Consider the following 8,204-nt stretch of genomic DNA (forward strand, 5'->3'; position numbering starts at 1 on the left):
CATCGGTGGCGATCGCGTTGCACTTACCCAGCGAGAGCTCGAGACCTGACATACCATCTGGCGGCGAACGAGTCGCACCACACCGAACAACGGTCATGTCAGACTCAGTCACCTGGAGGCACCCGCATCGTACTTACCCAGCATGGACTCAGTCTGCTCTGGCGGTCTGATCCTCAAATGGCTTAACCACTCTGGCGGCGAAATCGTCGCACAAACGCCAGCACAATGGTTCAAGCCCCGGGCGGTGATCTTTATGTGATCGCCCCCAATCTAACCTCTGTACAAAGCTCGGCGGCGAAATCGTCGCACGAACGCCCTAGCCCGTACAAGGAACATAGCAAAGTCCTGGGATTCCGGAATCCACTTACCACAGGTCGAGGGTTCATAGCCAACCCTATACTGCCGACCTAGCTCAATCTAGTGGCTATACCACTATACTCATCAACCTAGGTTCCAACACTCTAGGTTCTATGTCCACATCACTTAACCTAGATACACTTGCTAGGTTCTTATCATCTTTGGCCTAGATGTCCACTTCTAGGATTATTAGTTCAACCTAGGTTTACTAACACTAGGTCAAATGCCACACACCTAGATTGTTCGACTCTAGGTTTACTAATCGACCTATGTTCTTTAACACTAGGTTAGATGCCACTCGATCTATCTGACAACCTAGTTGTCCAATCAACTCTATTTACACTAGAGTTATCATGTCACTTACTTAGCTCTCATGATGCTACTTTGCATTCTCTACTTTAACTAGCATTATATACATGCTATGCTCATTATGCTCTCTACTTAGCATTTCCATCTATGCATAATTAGTACATGCATTCTTTACATCAACTAGCATTAATTACTTAGCATGCTTTCCATTTAGTATTTGCATCTTATGTTAATCATGTTCTCTACTTAACATTTACTAGTATAGCTCTATGCATCATTATTTAACATGCATTTACACTATGCATTATTATCATCATGCATTCCAATTACTTGCTTGCATTATTTATTTATCACGCTCATCATACATTCTTTACTTTTCTTGCATTTACTCTATGCATGCATTGTTATTAACATGCATTTACTTTACATCATGCATCATTTAGCCTTGTCTACATGCACATGCATCAACGTGAGATTACATTGCTAAGACATAAAGGGCGACCTAGTCGCTTCGGTAAGCACAACCCACCTTAACTCGCGTTCCGATTGCTTGTCGATACTTGCAATCGGCCTCCGCGGCACCCGGTACCCGGTTTGGCCCGATCTCTCGCGCGACCACCCGAACGGCCTCCAATTCACGATCCGAAAATTAAAGGTCTTCGGTTATGTGCCACGATGCTTCAAATCTGTTTTCATGAGTATACGATGTCGCCTCGGCCCTCCAGGCGGAAACGAAGCCTAAACGTCCGTTTCTTTAATAACTTCGCGTAGGCTCGACGAATAACCGAACCGACTTCGCCAACGCGTTCGCTTACCTAGCAATTAGGTTTACGAAGGGTCAAATTAGATCAAACCCCACCTAATTTGTAAACCCCCATTTTCACACCTTAGCCTCAACATATGCTCCAAACAATCCAAATATTAAGGATTTAACAAGCTAACTTCACATTAGAGGCTATTAGAACACTTAAACTTAAGGATTAAGCCAAATCCCGATAGCTTACCAAAATATGAACGCCGAGACGGAAGCATGTCTCTCCAACGGGCGCACGAAAGCTCAATCCGTCGCCTCCAACGCGTTCGCAAGCTCGATCTCCACCAACGCCGCGAATTTGGGCGAAAGATCTAGAGAGATGAGAGAGATATTTAGAGAGAGAAAGAGAGGGTTTCTCTCTCCTTCACCATGTGCGTGTGATGCTTGTGCTGGCTGCAGCTGAGGAGGAAGAAGAAGCCTAGTAGCTTCTACTTATAGTCAACCCTCAATAGTAGCATACACTATTCACATCAGGCAGCTCCAAATCTGATATCTTTCGCCGGAGCTCCCTGAATATCCGTTTGAGCTCAAATTTGACAGTCATGTTCGGTTTTGCTTAACTTAACGAAAGAAATTTTAATCTTTCAGTTTCGACCCCGTTTAGTCACCGAAAGCTGTACCGAACTGTAATCTTTATCAGATAACTTTCGGATTTTATTTCTCACTCTACGGGGGTCAGAAAAATATGAAATCTTAAATCTAGCCTCATAAAAATATTTTTGACTTATCCTCCAATTTTCATAATTTTCTGAGACTGTGCATTTTCTGTTAATTCATCTGCCCCGCTTCTCACAGAAAATTCTAAATCTTCTGTTTTCGCTCCGATTTCAGCACAGGTCATTTCCAATCTATATTTCACTTCTCTAAACCCAATAAAAATAATATCTCACACTATTTTATTTTTATATTTAAAGATCCGGTATATTACATTTCACTGCAACCTCACCGGAACCACTTAAATATACACCGTAACTTCATAGTTTTAGAAGTCCGGTACCTTACAATTAGTGTGATGATGATTGTATATCTACAGTATTGCTATAATACATAGTTTTGATTTTACTCTGATACCCGTTATTATTGGATTTAGTTAACTTTTTTTTAATAGGTTTTGTTGATACTTCGAATGTATAAGGTGTATCCTTGTGTTGTGCATGCGATGGGTTTGTTGATGTAACCTCGGCTTCCACTATAATCCGGGGCATGACAACTCAACATAAAACAACTTGAGTATAGTTTTTATTTAAGGTTTCATAGATAGGAAAACAAAGAGCTTTAAATACCTTTCAACTTAAATTAAAAATAAAAATTTCACTATTAAAATAGAAAAGATGTTGATCTTTTTTCTTGTTATGTAAAGACAGAGATTTTAGTTTTGAAATGGTGCTATGGATGCTGAATCGGTGAGTGGAATGTGATTACAAATTTGAGAAACGGGAGAAAGAGTAATTTAGTTTTACGGATGGGAGTACGAAGGGAAAAGTCGAAAAAGCAAAAAACGAAGATAGTTTTGAGTGCTCAAATTATTATTGATGTCTAATTTTTATCTTTATTACAGAAGTTTAATTTTGTGGTGAATAATATGACACATTTATCATACAAGTTCTACAGCAACTATATTTTTTTATAAAAAATATATATATATGAGAAATACGATCTTTTATTCAAACTTTTAAATAAATAAAAATAAATTATGTATATATATAATTTATTCGGGTTCGTGTTCGGGTTTGGGTCAGGTAAATACAAAATCCATACCCGTATCCATATTTGTCGGGTTTTTATTTTCTATACCTATAACCGAATCCATACCCGTTTAGCTCGGGTAAACCCGCCCCGTTCGGGTTCAGGTAGGGGTGTAAATGAGCTGAACACGAGCTCGTATTCGGCTTGTTTATTAAACGAGCCGAACACGACTGGCTCGTTAAAGATCGAGCCGAAAAATTCAGCTCGTGTTGGGCTCGTTTAACGACGAACACGAGCTGGCTCACGAGCTGGCGAACGAACAATAAATTAAAAAGAATTAGATTAAATATATATAAAAAATAAATTTAAAAATCTTATCTATTAGACTTTGATCTAATAGTTGAAACTTTACATATAAATGAGTCTTTTTATAATTAAACTCGCATTTATATTTTATTTTGCTAAAAATTAAATAAAAAATATATATTATATATAATTATTTATTTATATATAAAAATATAAATTAAATAAATTATATAAATATAAAATATATTATTCGAGCTGTTATCGAGCCGAACACGAGCGAGCTAACCCAGCTCGTGTTCGGCTCGTTTATTAAACGAGCTGAAAAATTTAGCTTGTGTTCGGCTCGTTTACTAAACGAGCGATGCCGATCTCGAGCTCATTTTCGAGCCCGAACACGAGCTGGTTCGCGAACAGCGAGCTGGATTGCCACCCCTAGATTCAGGTTTGGGTTCGGATAATATTTCGGATATTCATACCCATCGACATCCCTAACAATACCCATCATAAGTTTTACTGCTACTTTTCCTACTCCAACCACTAGCATTTCCCACCTTACAGAAAGATTTACGCGGATTTTCATTGGCGGCGATCGGCATCGACTCCAAACCCATCAGCCGGGCCACCAGCCCAGCCGAGCGCATCGCGTCGCTCGCGTCGTTGTCTTCCAGCAGCGGCTTCTTCCTGACACTCGGGAATCCCTCGTAGTTCTCTTCCGCTATCTGAAACATTTCATTCATACGGGTGATTTTTTAAAGTGCTAATTAAAGCATAGCAATTTGGAGGATAAGAGAGTAAGTAGTACCAGAAGCAGCTTGTTGGGAACGGGGGACTGGTGGTTGCCGGGGAAGTGCTTCTTTAGGAGGAGCTTCCTGGGGAAGTGCTTTTGCTTCTTTTCGGTGAGAAGCCGGTTCTAGCCAACAAGCTGGAACAAGAAGTCGGCGCAGCCGCCCGGTTGGCGCTTCTCCCTGACTAACAGACTCATCACTCAAAATCGCAGTAGTAAGACAAGCAGCAGCGAGAGACTAATTTAGTTAATTGGGAACATAGCGGCTAGCTAACTGATTTAATTTCTTTCTTTCTTGGTGTGTGTTGGGAGATGGATTTACACCTTTTCTCTTTGGAAAAAAGTGGAGGGAAGAAGAAGGAGGAAGAAGAAAGAAAGACAAATTGTGTAAATTTTACCCAAAGAGTAGTGTAATTCTCATTTTAAAGTGTGTAATTTACTTCTCAAATAGTGCAACTTTTATTTAAAATAGTGCAAATTTTTTTTAAAACAATGTAACTTTGTTTTAACAGTGCAATTTCATCTTTTTTTTTCTTTTTTTATGAATTTTGGTCTTTCCTGTAGGAAAAAAATATTTTTTTTATTTTTATTGTTCTTTTTTTTTTTCTTTTTACATTTTTTTTTTGGGTCACAACCTCTCCCTCTCCTTTGCCGGCATGCTTTTCGACTCTTCGTCGCCGGCGGTGGCGGTGGGGATGGCGGGTTTGTTTGTCGGGTAGAAAATCTGTTGCAGTGGAGGTGGAGGACGACGGCGGAGGAAGAGGACGCGGTATTGTCCTCGCTTTTGTCGCGGAGGGCCGCAGAGGCGATGGAGGAGGGTCGGAGAGAAAAAAAAGGGTTACAGCACGGCCTTGGCAGGGTCGGAGGCGAGGAGGGCGGGGGGTGCGCGTGCAAGGGCGAGGGTGTGAGGGGCAGAGGCGAGGCGAGCCGTTTTCGCCTCCGCCTCCACCTCCGCCTTTGCCTTCGCCGCCTTCTTCGGAGAAAAAAAAAATAAGAAAAAAAAGAGATAAAAATGTATAAGGTATTTTGGTAAGTTTGTTGAAAATCTAGACTGAATCTGCAAAATCGAAAAAGGCGACTCAGTTTTGCAAAAGCCCAAAACTTGTGAATTTTTTATGTAAATTGGCCTATATTTAATGATTTAAAATTTATTTTATCGGAATCAACTCGTAATTTTAAAATTTTGCAAGTATAAGGCACAAACTTATTAAATAAAATGAACGTGACAGTTTCAAAATCGGGCCTTCTTGCATTCTAACATTTGTTTTTAGGATAATTGCCTATATACCTCTCATACGTTTGAAAATATTCGATTTACTCTTTTTTTTTTTCTTTCTAAAATACTCCTCATATGTTCCACCGTTATTGCAAAATACCCCCGGAGTTATCTCCTGTTAAGTTAACTTGGGTTAAACATGAGTTAAACATCTACTACAGTTAAAAAAAAATAAAATGCCAATTTTGCCCTTAACTTAAGGGCAAATAAGAAATGTTGGTGACGGTAGAGGGATATATTGGAAAAGACGAAAAGTCAAAATATTTTTTGTGCCCCTGACTTTAAGGGCAAATAAAAAAGTCAGTAATGGTGGAAGGGTATATTTGAAAGTGCAAAATAGTAATTTTACAGAGTTAACATAGTTAATTAACAGATTTTAACTCTAGGGGTATATTAGAAATAAGTTGGAATGTAAAGAGGGTATTTTCAATATTAGCTTTCTAAGAGGGATAAATCGGAAAGTCGGGAACTTTTCAGGGGTATATAAGGAATTGCCCCTTTGTTTTTCTATCAACTATCTCTAATACAAATAGCAAAAGGCTTGATAATTGATAACTAGGGTTCTAAATTCGAATTCTAACTAGTATTTGACCCGTGCGATGCACGGATAATATAATAATATAAAATAACAAAAGTTATTATGTGATGATAAAAAAAAATTATTCTATGAATTGGTGTGCAAAATAATTTACATTTACATATTGATGTGCAAAACAAAATAATAACTAAAATTGATATGAAAAATTACAAATGACATTAATATTTAAGTATATAATGAGATCAACTAAACTTTCATATTTGACACAAATTAGAGTAAGCACACGTATATGAGAGACATACCAACTTTCAAGATTAAAAAATATATAAATATTGGTCTTCAAGAAAATATAAAGAAAAAACTTTGTTGCATGAAGATGGAGTACATGCACCAATAACAATATAGATAAATTGTTAGATAAGTGAAATGATAAATATCATAATATTAGTGAATTTTTTCAGAAAAAGATCTAAATTTATTTAAAAAATAAAATGACAGAGTTGAATTGTTGAAAAACTGACAATTTTGAAATAACATGAAGAAAAATAAACCGCTCACCTATTTTAAGTTTTGAAACACTTTGTTAAAAACCACATTGCTTGTGGTTTTGGATAACAAACCATCTTTATCACAAATTAGAATTTTCAATCCATCCTTACTTCGAACTCTAGATATTACAACATATAACTGACCATGACTGAATATCGATCTAGGTAGATACAATCTAACATATGATAACGATTGACCTTGACTCTTGTTTATTGTCATAACAAAACAAACAGCTAACGGGAATTGCCTTCGTTGTATTTTAAAAGGTAACTTGGAGTCTGATGGAGTAATCACCATACGGGGTATAAACACCTTCTCCCCAATATTGCTCCCAGAGATCACTTTTGCTTCTAGTATGTGTTTTCCCAATTGAGTGATCACTAATCTGGTTCCATTGCATAAACCTGAAGACTTGTCTATGTTTCTCAATAACATCACAGGTGCACCTTGCTTCAATTTGAGCATGTGATTGGGAACTCCTAAACATTTAATACTGTTTAAGAAATCAGGTGTATATATATCTTCAGGACCATCTAAGCCCACATCCGTCTTAAAAACACTGTCAGAGCTCAAATAAACTTTTCCTTCACCATGAAGCAATGAAAGCACGTATTCATTCACAGCATCCACAATTTCAAGAGTAGGAGCAAAAATCGCTCTTTCTTATAGGTATTGCAAATCATGAATATTGCTTAACAATGAAGGATACGTACTATCCACTATTGATGCAATTAGATTTGTTGATTCCTTTATGAGAAATTCATCAGGTATTTCTATAATTTCTTCACCATCATTCTCCTCACCGGCATCTCCATCTCCAACACTTAGTATCCACTTTGAGAACTCTCTCATCTCTTCTAGATTGTAATTAGATGAGCCTGTCTCTAGCTGTAAGGACTGAGATTTTTGACAGTGCGACTAAACTCTCTGTTGATGATGTTTAGTGTAATTTAATTACATAAGCACTCGTCAAGTTTCAGGAGAAAATGAGCTTAAACGGAGAAGTTACGCGATTATTAGTTTTCACTTAAGTGAATAGTAACTCCGGTTTTCCGAAGAGGCCACGGAGTAGAGTTGGCTTCTGGTGCGTATCGGACTCCGTTCATAGCTGTCCAATAGCTCATTTCGAAGGTTTCAGCTATTCTGGAACTACTGGCGCTGACGGATTTTGAGTTTGATGCACGGATTTTGAGAAAATCTAAAAATACGCGTTTTATATGTAATTGTGCGTCATTTTGGCCTTATGGAGAGAGATTGGATTTCGTCGCGAATCCGTGACCGTTCGAGGTGAACCAAAATGGTAGCTTTGTTGTCTCCGAAGTGCTGATCGCACTGGTACAATCCGTTCGCAAATCTGACGGACGGATCTACGGAGATCGCCATCCAAAAATCCATTTATTACATTCCGCAAAACCATATTTTCAAGTGTAATAAAATACTGAACCATATAACTATCGAAGCTAAACAACTGAAATAATAAGGTAAATAACTATACCGAATAACCTGGGTCGGAAGCTCTATCGACCGCTTACACACGTAACTCACTTTCTCCACTATTCATGCGCCGCGCGATACCTGAAAAATA

The 8,204-nt window shown here is 38.1% G+C and overlaps 1 pseudogene; it reads right to left on the minus strand.

Annotated features, from left to right (window-relative positions):
- LOC109706982 overlaps positions 6,629–8,204 on the minus strand; it is a 7,396-nt pseudogene continuing 5,820 nt past the window's right edge.

The sequence above is a fragment of the Ananas comosus genome, linkage group 3 (genome assembly GCF_001540865.1).
Source record: "Ananas comosus cultivar F153 linkage group 3, ASM154086v1, whole genome shotgun sequence".
In the NCBI taxonomy this organism is placed as follows: Eukaryota; Viridiplantae; Streptophyta; class Magnoliopsida; order Poales; family Bromeliaceae; genus Ananas; species Ananas comosus.